This window comes from Marmota flaviventris, chromosome 8, assembly GCF_047511675.1.
Source record: "Marmota flaviventris isolate mMarFla1 chromosome 8, mMarFla1.hap1, whole genome shotgun sequence".
NCBI lineage: Eukaryota > Metazoa > Chordata > Mammalia > Rodentia > Sciuridae > Marmota > Marmota flaviventris.
In genome coordinates, this window is record NC_092505.1 from 63978590 (window position 1) to 63997490 (window position 18901).

At 36.2% G+C, this 18901-nt stretch overlaps 1 protein-coding gene across 19 annotated transcripts in view; it reads left to right on the forward strand.

Annotated features, from left to right (window-relative positions):
* Positions 1–18901, forward strand: part of Zbtb20 (zinc finger and BTB domain containing 20) — an 806989-nt gene that overhangs the window by 657315 nt on the left and 130773 nt on the right. Inside the window, exon 1 of one of the 19 annotated variants that reach the window (XM_071615329.1) lies at positions 9627–9962. The exons of the other annotated variants lie outside the window; for them this stretch is intronic. The gene's annotated coding sequence lies outside the window, so the exon portion shown is untranslated. Of the gene's footprint in view, positions 1–9626; positions 9963–18901 lie in introns of those variants that run through there. 19 annotated transcript variants of the gene reach the window in all.

An 18901-nucleotide genomic window follows, 5' to 3' on the forward strand; every position in this document is an offset into this window, starting at 1 on the left:
ATTTTCCATCAAAATTATAATACATGGAGCCTCGTCTTCACCATCATCGTGCAGAATGACGCTACTTGACACATTAACTGAATTTCTAAAAATGGCGCATGTAAAGTGAGTCTTTTAAAAGAGAATCATGTTTTCCATTCACTTCTATAATTAGTCAGGTTAAGTGTCACATGGGAAAAATAAGTGGCCCAATGCATAATTTTTTTAAAAATTAAGAATTGCAACTTTCACCTCAGTGATAATGATGAATTTATCTATGGACATTTTATGTGCATTAATTGCCCCCCAAGAAAAGCTAATAAGAAGTGAATCCAATTAAACAGCAGATAGTTTGGAAGCAAATGCTAGATATAAACCACTATATTAGAGGCAGTGGAAAATCCAGAGACATGTTAAGCCAGGGTTTATCCTCCCAGTTAGGGATGCACAGCCAAAAAGGTGGAATTTTATACACAATTGAAGACTCAAAAAAACAGTTTAAGATATTCAGATATATTCTTTGCACAATTGTTTTAGAGATTTATTTTAAAATATACCACACAGAGCTGCATGCAGTGGCGCATGTCTGTAATCCCAGTGGCTCGGGAGCAAAAAAAAAAAAGTTCAAGGCCAGCCTCAGCAACTTAACCAGTCCTAAGCAACTTAGTGAAGCTGTCTCAAAAAAATAAATAAATAACAAAAAGCTCAGTGGTAAAGTGCCCCTAGGTTCCATCCCTAGTACCAAAAATATGTGTGTGTGTGTTTGTATTTTATATATGTATATATGTATGTATATATATCACAATTTCCCTTCATATACAGGACGAAGTAGGTACCATGTATTCTTATGACTACCTAAATAGCAGTAACACATGAGCTCTTCACCTAAACTCAACTCACAGATTTGTTTAAACAAAGTTTGAGCATTTCAAGCAATAATACTTTGCTTTGTGGCAGAGGGCATATTCCTGTTCCTTTAAATATTGAAGACCCAATAGATTTGCAACAAATTTTCTTTCAGGAATACTTGTTGAACTAATTGGCATTTCTAAGTAAGATCTTATGGAATTAAGGGAGCAAGGAATGAACTCTAAAGATTTTTTTTACCTCCTCAGTACCAGCTTTTGTGTGCCATCATTTCTTTAGTTTTTAAATATTGAATTCATTCTTACTTAGGGAATCTGTTCAAAGTCAAGTCAATGGCCAAAATAGAGCCATAGGAAGCTTTGCAACAGTGTCTATTGAATGTGCAATTTATCATGATCAAAATAGAGATTATATAGGAACTTAAAGGAAATAACAACTTTAGCACCACCTTACTTATAATCTAGCAAAAAAAATTATATATGTTTAGTGGTATACTATAGAGTTATGTGTGATTTACAAGTCTGAAAGTATGTAAGCTACCATATCCAACATATCTATACATACCTTTACTCTCCTGCCAGAGAGTAAAGAGTAAATAATAAAAACGTCAGTAACACCAAGCTAGTGGAGTCCTTAGTTTATAAAGCATTTTGGATACTTCATCCATTTTGATCCTCAGAACAACTTGTAATATTGGTTAGGTACATTTTATACACATTTTGCAAATTACAAAAAATCTATGAAATTTAAAAGGACAGATGACTTACTTAAGGACATAGAGCTCTTAAAAGGTGCAGCTGCTTCTCCTGATGCACATATTGTAACTGGCTCAGCAGAAACAGCCATCAGAATCTTTGCCTTGCCCCAACCTCCTACAAGGCACAGAGAAGTACCAAAATGTGATGTGTAGATTTAATCTTTCTTCAGTGGAAAGAAGAGCCCTTGAGCCAAAAGGGATGCACACTACAATTTCATGCAAAAAGGAAAAAAGATGGTCAATTATTTTGTATGAGATTCCCCATGACCCTTGCTTACATATAACCCTTAATAAATACTATGAATTTTCTTACTCCAAGATTGGAGAAAATCCTGATGATTTTCCATGAAAATCTCTGTTGCATCTATCTGGCACCAGAGTTCTTTTCAGCCTGCTAAGAATGTGGACTTTAGAACCTAAAAAGGTCTCAATCCTGATTTGAACAGTCCTCTTGCTTACCAGGATTTATATCTTTTCCAGTGAAAGTTATGTGAATATACTGAGTATATACTGAGTTGTCATTGAACTGTCTTCCTGGAGCTTTTTTTAAAATTTTTTTGGTAGCTTTATTTTGTTTATTTCTATGTGGTGATAAGGATTGACCCCAGTGCCTCACACATGCCAGGCAAGTGCTGAGCTATAGCCCCAGCCTCTTTCCTGGAGCTTTTTACAAACTTAAGAATGTGGTGTGAAAATGAGAGAGATCATGAGCCACTTAATAAAACTCAGTGTCAATGGAAATTGATAAAGAATTGTAGTTCTGAATCCTAAAAGCCACAGAGTTTCTTCAGTGGCATGGAATTCAAAGCTATCACTAAATTCTGCTACCACAAGAATAGAAAGGTAGAGTTTCATATCAAGAGATTCAGTACTTGGTTCTAGAGACTAAAAGTGTCAATGGGTCTTCCATTCAATATCACATCCTTTAAATGTCTTAGATTTCCAGGTTTACAAGTACTGGACATGAGAAGCCTGTTGATTTTTTTACTAGTTACTACGAAATATCAAAGAGATATCCCTAATGCCATGGTCCTAAGACACTTGCAATCCAAACTAATGTTTCTTCCATATTTATTATTATCACTATTATTATTACTATTGTTTCCATCTTGTAGATGAGGAGACAAACAGACTAAGAACATGACCTAAAGTAACATAGCTGGCATCAGAGCCACAGTTATGCTGGCAGATGATCTCACTCATGGTCCAACATGTTTTTTCACTAACCTTGCTGAGCCTCACAGATTTGCCCTGATTCTCAGCTGAGCTTTAGAATCACCTGAAGGGCTTGTTAAAATACAGGCAATCAGATATCACCCTCTGAGATCTGATTCATTAGGTCTGGAATAAGATTTTAAAAAATTACATTTCTAACAAGTTTCTAGGTAATATTGATGCTGCTGGTCCATGGAGCACTGTTTGAGGAGCACTGTCCTTAAGCATCATATGGAATAACTGAGTGGAAATGACACATGAAGGCAAAATGGTCTTATGAAGGAAGTTTGTTTTGCAGATGCTACCTCAGGCTGCTCATTTTCTCATTTCTGACCTCCATTAAGAGAGAAAACTAGTGTACAGTGAGGAGCTAGCAATAAAAAACCTCAGTGTTTTGAATGAGAGTTCAGATCTTTCGGCATTTAAGAATTGGGCACTGAAACCCTTCAGTTTGCTTCTAATTAGAACTATTTTTGCAGGGTAACTGGGAGATATGATTGCACACCGCCCCCAGTGAAAAGCTGCTATAAAACTGGATGTGGGCAAATGTTATTAGATGAATGTACAGGCAACTGATCCATTAACCAACGATCTTCAGGTGGATTGTATCCTGTCAACCTAGAAAGAAGTTCTTAGTGGAAAGGGGAAAGACTCACCCTTGACTTAACAATTTGGCACTATTTTTCTGAAGATTGGTAAGGGTCTGGTATCACAGACTCAGTTTCAACCAACAAAGTTATGTATCTGATCTGCTAAAGTAAAAAATTTTTTATAAAGAGGTAGGAAATATTCAACTGTGTTGAAAGATAATATCCAGATCAGGTAGCTGATTGTTTCTGTGTTAATTTCCTATGGCCATTATAATAAATTACCACATACAAGGTGCTTTCTTAAAATGCAGAATTCTCATGTGGTTCTGAAGGCCAGAAGCCTGAAATCAGTTTCACTGTACTCAAGTCAATGTATCGACTAAACTGTTTCCTTTTGGAGGCTCTGGCAAATAATCTGTTTTCTTGCCTTTATTTTCCAGAAGCCCCTCCAGTACTTGGCTCGTAGCACCTTCCTTGAAGTAGCCCAACCTCTTGTTTCTATCAGCACACCTCCAACTGACTCTGATTCTCCTTCTGCCTTCTTATAAAAACTCATGATTACATATAGAGTCTATCTAGGAAATCCAGATAATCTCCCCATTTGAATAGTGTTAATTTAATCATATTCACAAGACACCTTTGCCAAAGGAGGTAAAGGGGTTAGGGACAACAAATAGCTCTGGGGACTGGGACATGGATACATTTTGAAGGGTTATTTTGCCTACCACAGTTCATCTGTGGTATGTTTATCAAACTACATTAGGAATATGGTACTTCTTCTTTAGCACCACAGTTAAGAGGTCCTTTAATAAAATTTATCCAAAAGGGTGGGGGCTGGGGTAGTCAGGATTATGCAAAGCAAGAATGTGAAAGCCATTTCCAAAGTATGGGTGGGGAGAGTAAACTAATTTCAGTATCAGGACTTCTACCTAGTTTTTTGACCTTAAGTTTATGAGATAAAATATCTACCACTTGGGTCTTCTCTCTAAATTGAAAGAATCAGAAAAATCTCCTAAACCTTTTGCTTCTGTAAAATTTACAAGGCTGTAGATGGCATTTTAAAACCAGGAGCTTACTTACATCTCTAATATTCAGAATAAATCTTGTCCACTTTTCTTTTGAATTAAAAAAAAATCACTTAAATTTTAAGTTTAGAATGTATTATCCAAGCACTTCTTATTGTAAAATTAATGGTGAGGCTGTGAACATAGACAACACAAGCACTTTTTACTATCTACTTCTTAAATATCCTACCAAATTATATTCTTTAATCACCAAATCATTAGTCATAGGATAATATGTATACCCCTTTTGCATATTAGAAAATTGAGACACAGAAAGAAAAATTGCATGTGTATATGTAGAACTAAGAAAATTAATATTTGTTGGCTTCAACCTTTCTGGGATATCATCTACCACCACAGGCAGGTGTGATACTGGATAGTATATTAAATATGCCAAGCAAAAATGGGAAGACCTTGTCTCCAAAGAGCTCAGTCTCAAGGCTCAGTCTCAAACTAGAGGACATACACCAAATGACTGCTGTCATCATTAGTGGGGTCAAAGCAGTAGGAAAGGATTTTATTTATTTATTTTGGATTGTTCTCAGATAAGGGCATGGAATTTGACCATTGATTCTCAGAAGGAAATAGGACTAGTTTGACACAAATCTCTGAATACTATTAGGCTCGCCCATAAACACCAGCTTTTAAATGACAGAGGGCAACAAAAAATACTCTGGAGGAAGTTTATAGGAAGAAAGGCTATGAGAGCTAAACCAGAAAAGGTACTTGAAAGTAAATCAAATCATGGCATATATTGAATTATGGCATTTATTATTATGTGTGGAGTATGCATGGAATTTTCAGCTAAAAGTTGAGGAAGTAAAGGTCTAGAAACTGTCGTGCATAGTAAATAAATTAATCCCGTGTTCTTTTGTTTTGCATACTTCCTATATTTGGTGACTTGTTCATAAAAATGTAGGATAGTAAAACATGCTCTGACATGGGCACATCTATTTGTTCACATAATTAGCATGCATGCCTCTGCAAGGATTTCTTCAGTATGATGTAGACACAGTATTTCTTGGAGAAGTATACTTGGGAGAAGGAGAGGAGTTGTGCCTGTTTATGACTGTCAAAGTTTCCTAAGCTTATTAAATTAAGATCCTTTATCCTTTCTTCTATAATTTGAAGATTATTCTAGTAATATGTTTGGAGATGAAAAAACCTGCCAAATAAGTCAGGGTCTAATAACTGGATTAATAACTATTCTAACACCCATGAGTTCTGCATGCTATGCCACTCAGGAACTAGTCTTCCTTTCTACTCTAAAAGATCAGAGTTTTCACTGATTTTTTTTTATTATTGGAACTACGTTGTATAAAAAAAAAAATTGGTTTAAGCAGGTCATCAATTCTTGAAATATCTGTCCATAAGAAAATATGTATCTTTGATTGGAATCCCATCACCAAGGAAATGGTTTAAATATCTGTTTATTTCAATGCCAAACAAAAATCTTAGCCTCAACTATTTATCTTTATTTTGCAATGACTTTTATCCTTTTGCCCATTCACTCATTTATCACGTGGCTACTGTACACTAATCGTTTAGGGGGAAAAACACCCTAAATGATTATGCAGACCTTAAATATGTTTATGTGTGTTCATATGCTTTTTTAAAGAGCACATGTGTGATGGGAAGTGAAGAATAGCATAGTCGGGGGAAAAATTAAAGAGACACGATGTAATTATCCGAACTGGAATTAAGCCAATTAATAACCCATGTGCTAACACTGCCCTCAAATTGCTGCAAATGCTGTCAGATATTTAAATATCCTGGGTGGTCCTGGTCAGCAATCTTTGCCTCATCCATTTTCAACATCATTCAGGGACATGGCTCACCTGGCTTCTGAAGAAGGGCCACACCTGAAATAAACTACAGAAGAGGTTCAGATTATATGATTCAAGCACTAGGCTCTCACAAGTGATTACACATGAATTTTTACTAATTTCTTATGAAATCCAAATACTGGTGTTTTATTCATTTGCTCATTCCTTTATGACACACATTTAAGGAATATCTACTATGTGCCAGTATAGTACCATGCCTGAATATGCAGGATATAGAGTCAGATTGCTTGCATTTAAACCCCCAGCCCCATGCTCACTAGCTGAGTGATCTTGAGCAAGTTTCATAACCTTTCTAGACCTCAGTTTCCTTTTCTATGAAATGGGGTTATTGGATTGTGACATAAATGTAGGATTAAAAAATGCAAAACACTTTGCACACTGATTAATACAAATCCAAGTGTTCAGTAATATATTGGCTGTTGGCTATTGTTGTTATTACGAGCCAGTAAATATTCTCAAATTTGTGAACAAAAAGATAATACAACCTTCAGATGATTTAAGAACCTATTAGTTTAGTGTCTAGAAACTTGGGGTCCTAAACTTTATAATCTCTCTGCAAGCCCTTTCTAATAGAAATCTGTATACTGAATCCTTGATTTACTATATATATGGTTTTTTTCCTTGAGTAGCGCTCTTTGAATGTAACGCACTCAGCACATCCATAATTTGCAATTTTGTTCATTTACATTCTCATGTTATGATTTCCTTATATGTAATACTAGCCATGTACTTTACCATATGTTAGCTCATGTCATCCTCAAAACTACTTATGGGAACAACACTATCACCTTTAGAGATAGGGAAACTGAGGCTCTGAAAGTAGCTGTGACTTAGGCAATTTTGTTGTTCCAAGTTCATGCTCTCTTTAGTCAGTTCACCAGCGTGCATTTGTAAACATTTCTCTGCTTTGGGCTGTGGCCCAGCAGGTGTACTTTTGGACTTGCTGGAGGATCTGTCAATGTCCTAAATCACTGCTTTCTCTCCCCAACTTCCAAATTGATTGACATGGACCATGTGTTATAGGCATGTTACAGCAGCCATTGTTATAGAGGTTGGTCGGTAGAAAAACTGAATTACTTTGGCTATGACTTCTCTCAGATTACTTGCCTTTGAATGGGCTCCCAGGTGCCTGACAATTCTTTCAGTTTTCTTCTTTCACCCTAAGTAGCAACGTTGTTGCTGGAGCATGACTGACAGATAGTTTTTGCTTTTACATACACCATGATTCTTGTTTTAGGACAAGAGGCTTAATCTTTCCAATAGCATCTGATGGCACTGTTCTTTTCATAAGCACTTCTTTCCTTCTTTAAGAAAACGCACCCTCAATTATCTGTTGTGAAAAGGAAGCTCCTCACTGAATGTGATCATATGTGTCCCCAAAAAGATATCATCAAATTCATGGGTAGATAATATAATTTCCCTTTTCTATTTTAGTAGCTCATTTTCAATTGAAATATATCAGGAAAGTTGCCCATGGCTAATCTTCCAGGTAGAAAATTTCATCAGTGACTTAAAACTGCATCATAAACTGAAGTATTCAATCTCTTTCACCCACAGTATGCCTATATTTTAGAAATGTGTTGTATGAGAAAGCCACATCTTCTTATATGGTAATGTGTGTGTATGTGTATACATATTTGTATACATATACATACACACACACACACACTATATATATATATATATATATATATATATATATATATATATATATATATATAGTGTGTGTGTGTATGTATATGTGTGTATATATATATATACACACACACACATATGTATACACATATATATATATATTCTTCATAGATCAATCCATTCACTGGCCTCCATTCTCTTGGAACATGGCACAAGCCAGACTTGGTTGAGAAGGAACCTCTACAATGTTATATTTTTCTGCTTTTCACTGAGAATGAATTAACACTTAAATCCCTTACCCTTAGCATTCAAAATGGACCCCCAAAATTATTCTACTTGGTTATTTAGACATTTTGAGAAAAAAATTGAGGTTTGTGTGCGAGTCATATAGACTTAGAAATCTTCTTGTTCTGGAGACAAGGGTAATTTCTATACCTGTTGGGCCAGAATCTTTAAAGAATACTAGAAATTTGCTGGTATGTGAAAAAGCCTGTTGGGCTGCTAGAGCCCTGGGTTCCAGTATTGACATTGCTATTGCCTTTGTGATGTATTGCTCTCAGTCTGTGGGCCTCAGTTTCCTCATCTGCCAAAATAAAGGCTGGAGAGACTGATCTCCAGGGCTTTTTCTAGCGCTGTATTCTCTGGGTCTGCAAATCGCTTTCAGTGTCTGCCATAGTCTGCCTTGCCAGCTCTGTTTGTCACAAAGATTAATCCATTTTAACTGTACCTTGGAGTGCACCCGGGAGGGGAGGATGGATGGATTGTTTTGCACCTATTATTGCATCAGAACTTTTGCCTTTTTAGACACAATCATGCCGTGCCTAAAATCTGTCTGCCTGTCTGCCCACTGACTTTGTCTGTGCTGATCTTTTGCCATGGTGCCTCTTTTTCCAGCATCCATCTCCCTCCAAGATCTAGATTCGGCATCCGACTGACTGTACCTGTCTTGTTCTCTGCAGCATCTGTCTGCTACACTCCTAGACCATCGTTAATAAACTTTCACACATTACACGCAACCCCCTAATATGTTGGCACCTGCACATAAACATCTACGGTTCATAAAACTAGGGGAGAAAACTCCATTTTTAAAAAAAGACCTCTATCTAGTGCCATTTGTATTTGCACTTTTTGTTTAGTTGTAAGTTTTAATAGTTCCCCCTTTGAGGATTTGTCAGTAGGAGCAGTATTGCTTATCAGAACACACCAACAGTCTTTTTGTAATATTCGCTTTTCCCCTTTGGTTCAGCCGAGCCTGCTGACAGATCATTCAAATTCAATTGTTTTATGTCTAAGCCGAACAGCTAATTAAAGTAGGGATGATTAACCTGACTGGCAGTGTCGCTCTCCCTCTCGCGCTCTCTCTCTCTCCCTCTCCCTTTCTCTCTCTCCCTCCCTCCTGTTCCAATCAGTCTTTTTCTCACACTCTCTCTCTCTCTCTCCTTCCGTGTCTCTCTTTCTCCCTCTCTCTCTCTTTCTCTCTCCCTCTCTCTCTCCCTCCCTCTCTCTCCTCTCCCCCCCTCTTCCTCTCTCTCAGTCTCTCCCTCCCTCGGTTGGTCTCTCTCTCTCTCTCTCTCTCTCTCTCTCTCTCTCTCTCTCTCTCTCCCTCTCTCTCTGTCTCTTGCTCTACTGTTTTTTTTTTTTTTTTTCCTCTCTCTCTCCTAAACGTGGTCTGCTTGCTGATGGCAGAATGGCACTCGGAGATTTGTGCATTGTGTCTGGTTTCCTACGGGCAGGCTGACCCAGTGCCTCCAGGGACTTATCAATAGACCACTCAGAAGAGACACAGACAGGAGAGAGGAGGAGGGGTGGGGGGAGAGAGAGAGAATCAATATCAAGAATAGAAGGAGCTCCGAAGCCATTTTTTTTTTAAAGAAGTATCGGGACTTGGGAGAGGGTGACAAAGAAGGTTTTTCAAAGAGGCAGTGGAGGAGGTTCTAATAAATTTGGAAGGAAACAGTTCCCTGTCTTGGGAAAAGGAGAACTCCTGACTGATTAGCATTCACACCAGGTATGAGATGTTCGCTACCCCTTATCACTGTGTCGCAACCGAGATGGAAAAGCCTTTTTTTTTTTTTTTTTTTTTTTTTTTTTAGGAGACTGAGAGAGCATGTATTTTGCTGTGTTTGTTGTTGGGGGGTAAGAGGGGCGGCGTGAGAAGCTGTGGGCATTTGTGTATGGGAGCAGAAAGAATGGAAGCAGTACAACGGGGGGTGGGAAAGAGTATGGAGTATGTTACTGTCTTCCCTGTCTTTGTGCACCCCTGGGGGGTTACCCAAGTTCATTTCTAGCAGGTGGATTTAGACGGGAGTTACTTAACGCTTGACCGCCAGTTTTGAAAAAAAGAAAAAGAAAAAAAAAAAAAAACGCTGCTTCCTATGTCTATTAAAGGAAGCTCCAATTTCTCTCTCTCTCTCTCTCTCTCTCTCTCTCTCTCTCTCTCTCTCTCTCTCTCTCTCTCTCTCCCCCTCTCTCTCTGCCCCCCCCCATCCCTCTTCCCCTCTCTCCCTCTCCCTCTCTCTTCTTTTTTTCCTCTTCTAACCAGACAGCGGGAGGGTTCCTGGCTCCTAGCCAGCCCAAAAGCCTCTAAGTGTTTTGCACTTGTTTCAGGGAGTAGCTGCCCGGGGATTTTTCAGCATTTTCACTAGAGAACAAAGAGTTCTTTACAAAGGGAAAGGGGGGGGGGGGAGTGAGCTTAATGTCTGATATATGTTTTTCTATTTTTATTAGTTTTTCGCTTAAAAAGAAAGACAGGAACAGAACATTCACTCTATAAAGACACAAAGACATTCAAAAGAAATCCAGTTATCTTTTCTCCCCATCACCCCAATATGTATACATGAAAATTAAAAGGAAAAAGACTAAGTTGGATGTGTTGCTCTTTTCTCCTCTTTTAATCTTTCTAAATCCAACTGTTCTTATGCTCACTCTGTGCTATTTTTTTTTTTCTACTTACAATAAAAGTTGTTCAGGATGCATCTTCTCTTATCATCTCTTTACCATTTCGGGGGTCCCAAAAATCTTGTGGAGAAAAGAACAAGAGTCCATTGAACAATCAATTTAGTGGCAAGAACACCTTCTACTTTTGCCACTTGGGTAAAAAGTTAATTATGGAATTTGGGCTCCCAAAATGCCAATGGGGTACATTAGTTCATTCGATCTCACAAGTTTTTGCATCCATCTGTTTAAAAGGTACCACTTGTGTCACTTGTCAGTTATTAAGAATAGGTAGTAAGGGAGCGGATATTTGTGTTTTATTTTTGTTTCTATTACGTAAATGACAAAACCCCCAGAGAGATTACTTACCCCAACTATGATATACTAGTTCAAGCAAAATATAGTCTAGACGGAGATTTTTTTAACAATTCTGATTGCTTTGTGTTCTCTGATTTTTTTGCCTATGCATGTATATTCTTACTATGAATTTTGTGTTTGTAGCAAACATTCCAGAATGTTTATCATTTTTAAATTAATATTTCAACAAAAGAAAAAAGAAATCAAGATGTAAACTATGTGTAAAATATAGTAAGCAATTTTATCTTTTGTACCAACTGTACATTTATATTTTTATACTAATATCCTTGAATTATAAACCTAAGGAAATGTTTTCTTTCTAAAAGTTCTCTTAATGCATTTTGTATTTTGATTGTCATTTGGAAATCTTTTAAGGTACATAACAGACACTAAACTGAGCAAAGGGAAAAACCCACAAGTACCACAAAAATGCTTAAATATATATTATGTGCAGTACCTAACTGCAGATAACTATTTTGCTAAGTGGAAAACAGCTACAACAATTCCTTCAAGAGTCAGAAACTCTTTTCTTTCTTTTTTTTCCTCTCTATTCACTGAAAATATATTCTATTCCTATCCCTGGAGAAGAAAACTATTAGAAGAAACTATAGGGTGTATGTTTTTCCATATTTATGAAATGCATTTGTACCTATCTGGGTAGAGGGTAATTCCTCACCAGGAAACCCTTCTGGTTGGGAGGTGTGAATGCCTAATGTTTAAAGTAACTTGATAACAAGGAGTCTTTTCGGAAATCTTACCATGTATGTGTTGCCTCAGTAATGACCCTCAAAGAAAAAACAAGTACTAGGTGGTCAGCATTAGCACTTGAACTCACTGAAAGATACTAGAAATAGGGCAAGTTTTGGCAAATTCAAAATTTTCTAGAGGGGCTCACTTGTTATAATTTTGCGTTTTCTTAAGGAAAATCCCTGTATTGTCTTTAGACTTATACATTTTTGTAGGATTTTTAATGTTTTTAAAATAGTGCTTAAGGAGCAAAAGCCCTTTTAAAAGGAAAGTCGTCAAAATAAAAAAACCCTGGATCTTTAAAAAGTTTTATGTTGAAGGCAAGAGGGATTTTTCCCCCCTTTTTAAATTTTTTTTCCCCCTTGAACTCGTTTGTTGCTGTGACTGTTGGTGCTTATATTTTTGGTTTTTGTTTTATTTTTTCCCTTTTTTTTTTCTCTCTTTCTTTCTTTCTTTTTTTTTTTTTCCCTCTGTTTTTTATGTGACCAAGGGGGTTTTCAAAAGGGGCAGTGTGACCAGAAGAGGCTCTTACTGAGAGCTTGCAGTGGCTTCTCTTGATCCCAGCTCAGGCAGCTCCCATCAGCTAGTTGTACCGCCAAGAGTCCAGTGAAAGGTGATAGCTGTCATTCTGGGATTCTTCGTGGATCTGACCTGAGAGTAACACATTCACAGTCGAGGAGAAAAGGGAGAAAAAAAAAATAGAGGAGGAGGAAAGAAAAGCTCTTTGAGCTGGAACACACTGGCCCTTTCTTCCTGGAGGCAATCCGCTCCAGTTCTTGGCGACATGTCCTGCACTATCAGATATCATATGACTTTTTATTTAGATTCTTTTTCGGAGAATGGCCTGTTAGGACTCTGTTTGTTTTCTTTTATTTAATTTCCTTCTCCCCTCACCCGCTAGTTTTGTGTATCTGTGTGTGTCAGAGAGTATGTGTGCGCGCATGCATATGTGTGTGCAATTTTTATCTTTGTTTTTGTTCTGTTGATCTGATGCTTTATTTAAGGACAAAGCTTTAATTATTTCAGAATGCTGGTTTAATCATTTGCCAAAAAGAAACCTCATTCTAGGCTTTTGGGGGGTTCATTTTTAAACACATCCATTAACACATGAGACTAGAGATCCTAAATGCTTGCTGGCCAGTCCTTGGCCCACTCCCTCACCTTAATTTAACCCTCCTCCTCCTCAGCATGCACAGCAGTGTAAGTTAGGAAACACCTGTGCTGAGTTAAGAGGGAAATAAAAGTAGAGGCAACTTCTTCAAATCTGTACTCCTAGTTTCACTTTAATAAACTTTTTTTTAATCCTTGATTTTTTTTTATTTTTTATTTTTTTTGGCACCCTCTGTTGAGCTTGAAAACATCAGAGATAGTGAACGATGTGTCTGTGGAGCTTTTGTGAGGCCAGCTGAGTACCCCTGGAAAGTAGAACAGGAGCAGAAATTCATTCAGAGACTTAAGAATTAAGTAAGAGATTTAAATAAGATCTGTGAGATCTGTGGGCCGTTCAGGGTTTGGTGATAGATGGTAAAATGGAATAGCTAAGGCTCTTAAAGGGGAAAAAGAGAAATTTCCAGACAGGAAATTCACAGGCATATCTGTTGTAATTAGTACTTTTAAAATATTACTTAATCAAATTTTGACTTTGTAGAGCTCAAAATTTAACCAGTCGACATGTAATTGCCTTCCCCTCCATGCTTGCTATGAAAAAGAGATGAATTATACTGACAGTTATTACTGGCTTTCTCCTAAAATGTTGATGTATTTCTTTTCGGTTTAGAAGAGTTCAAACTTTAATTAGCAGATAAAACCATAACTTCTTTAGGTGTACATATGGTTGCATATACATTATTCTTGTCTACACATGACATAATATAACCTGTTTTGTATCAAGATATATTTTTGTATAGCAACTTACAAGACTGCCTTGCATTCTTTAAATCCATAGTTTTTAGTTTCTTGTTACTTTCTCTGAAATTATTTTTTGCAGACCTTAAATTTGTAATGCCTTATCATAGCCAGAGGTGAATTTTGTTAAAACTTGGAGGAAAATTTATTCCACCCCTTTAAGAGTACCAAAAAGGAAGGGAGAACTATTTTTCGTTCAACAAATAATTTTAGAAACCTTTCTCCCCCCCAACGGAAAACTCCAAAACAGCTTTGTCTCAGAATGTTAAACTTGGCATGGATAAGAAATGTGACTTTTGCTTTGTTTGAGGAAATTTGTTTTTGAAACAACAATGTTATAAATATTTTTAAATTGCCTGTTGAGCATGCGCTGTCTCTGACTTTATTCATAGTTTTAAACACACACCAAAGTGCAGTCTTCTGAATGGCCACAGGTAAGGCTGTTGATTTGTATGATCTGTCTCTGAGGCACCTTCAGTGAGTCTACTCAGTTTTCCAGAAGGGAAAAAGACAAGAGCTGAGTTCAGACCTGGACACCCTACTAAATATCATAGAGCAAAAGTAAATTGCCCCATGAAGGCTTGCACTTTATACTTAGGGTAAGTACTATTCAACTTTCCTTTCTTAAAGGAGTTGCCTGCCTTAACTTTTCGGCTTATTACTAGCAGAGTAAATGAAGAAAAAATTTAACTCAATGAGGTATTTGACTAAAACAAAAAAATTTGCAGATTTTTAAGGGAATCTATTGTGCATAAATTTAGAGATACGAGAATTTGCCAGTGAAATGATAGCAGCTCTGTGCTTACAGAGCAAAGATGTGCTAGTCTGAACATGCCTGATCTCATCTGGAATCGAAAGCTAAATCTAGGTGGGCCTGTAATAACACCAGAAAAGGAACACACGTATCTTTTGTGCAAGTTTTTTTTTTTTTTAGCCAGTCTTCCAAAGGGAATGACAAAGAAGTAGGTTCTCCTCTTGCTTAATAAGTAGTCTTACTTTACTTCTGCAGATATATATTTCCAATTGTTCATGGTTGTTTTGTCTACTTGTTGTCATCGTTGTTGAAGTATGTTCTTTCCTGTCAGTGATTGTTAACACTTTCCATTTTTCAGAATGCTTTATCACCATTAACTCCGTTTGATGTTTCCTCACTTAGTTACCTTTCTGAGGTCTGTGATGACCCTCTCAGGCTTTGCAATTCTTATTGATTCTTGCCAGAATACACTTCTTCATTAGGTGTTTTGTTATAGTTATGGTGTAGATAATCTTGTTTTTCAGGCCTTTATAACTATCCAAACAAATTACCTTTTGAGGTGAAATTTCTCATAGTTATTCTTGACTCAGAACTGAACTTGTCTTGAAAAGGCTTTAAGAAAATCCAATTAACTGGGGTGTTTTTGAGCTCTAAATATTCTAATAAATGCAAATGATTTTTTTTACAAAATACTTATTGATATGCAATGCTCTTCTAATTTGTTTTTCTTTTCATGCTTTAAAACAGAACCTGAAGATTAAATGTATTTAAAAAAAATAGGAAAGGGAGGGGGGCAAGTCCTGCTAGTTTAATGCTGGTATTTTAAATTCCCAATTTGGAATAATTCAAAGTTTTAGTTTTTATTCAACACATCACCTTTCAATGTCAGTCAGTATTATTTTGCACAAATAGATAAATATCTTTTTTCAGGTATATGTATATACCATACATATAAACATGCACAGAGAAAGACACAAAGCCACTTTACATTTATATTAATTATATTTTTACACATAAATAAAGATTAGCAATAATGCAAAACTTTTGTTAATTTATTATATTTTTCTGTAATTTAAAAACCCAATAAACTATTGCTTATATTCCATTATTTAATGTAAATATGAACATCTATATATTTATTCTAATAAGTCATCTTAATAATAAACTATTGCTTATATTCTATTATTTAATGTAAATATGAACATCTATATATTTGTTCTAATAAGTCATCTTAATTTTTAAAGTATTTTCATATGTATTACACACTCCTGGATTTTACGCTGCTTTATCGACATTCAATTTTATTCAGACACAATTTGCTTTGTTTCGTATCTGTGAATGTATTAAGAAATTTTTTATTTTTTTATTATAGAAGAGCATGGCCATCTTTTTCTTTATATGACTTCTATATGTCTTCAGTATTCTGAAGAAGAAACTTCTTTTTAACCTGTGATCTCCTGGAAAGCTTTCAAACAAGTGGGAGAAGTAATTTTTACCTTGCATCTCCCTAGTCTATTTGCCATTACTGTACCACCCACCAGCAATCCTAAAAAGAAACAACAGTAATAAGCATGATATGATAATTTTTCTGATCACAAAACCAGGAAATACCAAAGAAAATTGTGGCATATGTATGAAAATACCAAGAGCCTCTCCAGTAAGATCAGCTGTTTTTGTACATTTTTTTTTTCTCCTGAATTTTGTTTGTGACTTTTTTGGCTTGCTGAAGCATATCCCCCTAATCTTACAAAGCCACAGCAAATTCCCAATGCCACAACAACACTGTGCAGCCAGGGAGAGCCCAGAAGAGCTGATCCTGGGTGACTGCAGACTGCCCCAGCAGTAATACAAGGTAGGAGGAGTGATTAGGCTACTCTTCTGCCCTTTGCATCTTTCTTAGTCTGCTCAACCTGCCAGGTAGAAAGATTTTCTTTCTGAAGCTTTCCACTTCAACTGTCTGAGATATTTCCTTCAATAACCAATGACTCTCTGCTTCTTCCAAGGGATGGTACATATAGCAAAGCATCCTATTTTTCTTTTATGTTGAAACATGGAAAGCTTTGAGAATTGGGAAAAGCAAAGGAAAATGGGCTAAGGGCATCTGGAAAATATCCCAAATAGCATCAGGCTCATAGCTGTTTTTTTGTGGATGCTCAGGTATATTACTTTTCTGTTCTCATCAGGGCCTCTAAGTGGTTGAAAGTAGTGAATGGGATAACTATAGGGTACAAACTATGATCTAACTGATTCAGTAGATGGAGCTCTTCCCCCTAAGTCTGTGTTTAAATTAACGTCCCACTCTACTTTGTGGGCTCTCTGTTTTAAGGTGTGTCATACTACACATATAAAATCAAGACCCACATAGCTGGAGAAAGAGGTTTTCCTGGCACTTTTCAAAAGACATGAAGCATTTGTTCTGCAGCACAAAACTGCAGGGGAGCAGTAAGGGTAGAGTGGGAAATGCAGTATACCTATCTAAATTTCTGCCTGTATTTGTTGATATTTTTCAGTATGAAGTTAAATCTTAGCAGTTATCATAGAAGTGATGAGTACTGTAAACATAGAAAAATATACAGCACATAAAATGTTTGACTGTATGCGTGGCAAATCTTTCAGGCTATCTGAACTATGCAGATATCTTTCTATTTGACTCTGCAAAGGAATCTTAATACCTTAATGCAATTGTTTCATCTAATTAGTTTAGAGAACCTGGCTGAAATGTTACAAATTCTGAATTGTGACAACGCTGTGGAGGGCAAAACGGCTGTTAGTAAGGTGCCTTTCTAGAAGCCAAAATATTTTCAACAATCACTGAAATAAATTTCCAGTATCTGTTTATGGAAAGAACTACTTTTTTATTTCTTTTTAAATTAATCATAATGAATAAATGCCACCAAATTTCTGTCAGCATTATATTATTTTCAATACCAATAGAATAAATATGATGGTGCCCTTCCCTGGTGCCAGGAGGGAAAATATATGATACTATATATGATAAATTATCTTCTTTAGTCTAGTGTCTTCTCACAGATTGGAGATATTACTAACTATCTATTGTTAAATCTTGATAAGATCATTTAGCCAAACTAGAACTGGTCTTGGCTTTAGTACCAAAAGAAATAGCATTTTTAAAGAACTTGGATTTCCTTTGCACACCACGTGTCTGAGTCCGATACAGTCCAGGAAAATAGAGAGGATGAGACGAAATTATTCCTAAGCAGCCGCCGTAGGCCAAACACTGAAACAGTGCCAACCTGGACCAATCAGGCCGCCTTCTCAGAAGATACATGCTTTTGTCGAACACTTACATGAAGATAAAGAGGGAGGAAGTCCTTGAAACTGCATTCGTATGAATGATTCTTCACTAATTTCAGTAAAGTCCATGGTAATAAATTCAATGATTTTTATTCTTTTGTAAAGTAGAACATCTGAGTTTTCTTGGCCAGTGAAGGCTCTCTAAATGTTTTGCTCTCACATATTTTGAACAAAACTATCCTTTCGAATTTAAGCAAGTGAAAAACTTCTCACAGAGAGCAAAGAGTAAAATTGATGGAAACTCAAAATCAATTCCAAACCCATTTCTGGCATGATGAGAATAACATTTGTGCTGTGTTTAAAGCAGTTTAAAACAAGAAAATGATAAAATGATCAATATACTTAAAGCCAAAAATAACCAGGAGAGAACAATCTGTAACCCATTCCTAGTCCTGAAATCCTACACTTTTGATTGAACATGAAAATAAACGAATGTATCTTTTATGAAGTGACATTGTAAGCCTTATAGCATAAACAACAATGATGAGATGCCAAGCATTCAATTCTTTATTTAAGCTCTGTTTTCAGAGTTTAGCCAAAAAAAATTCATGGAGCTAAATTATTGTGCATTTACTTATTTGTATATGCTATGACCATAAAAAGAGCAAAGTTAGGGATATATAGATCGTTATAGTGAACTACATTGACACTTTACAATCTGTGTACTTTCCTTATTTAAATAAAAGGTTCTAATTACGGCAAAAGAATATTTTAAAATAGATCACAAAGTCAACAAATTGGTCAGTGTGGATTGAATTTAATATTTTTTTAAAACTATCTTGACTTCACTAATTTATTAAATTCAACACATAAATACAAATCATACCTATTTTATGCTTATTTCTTTATAGATTGCTTTGACATACTAAGTGGACACTAATAAATTTTTAACCTGTGGATTCAAAGTCAGTGAAATGCCACTATCTAGATTTACA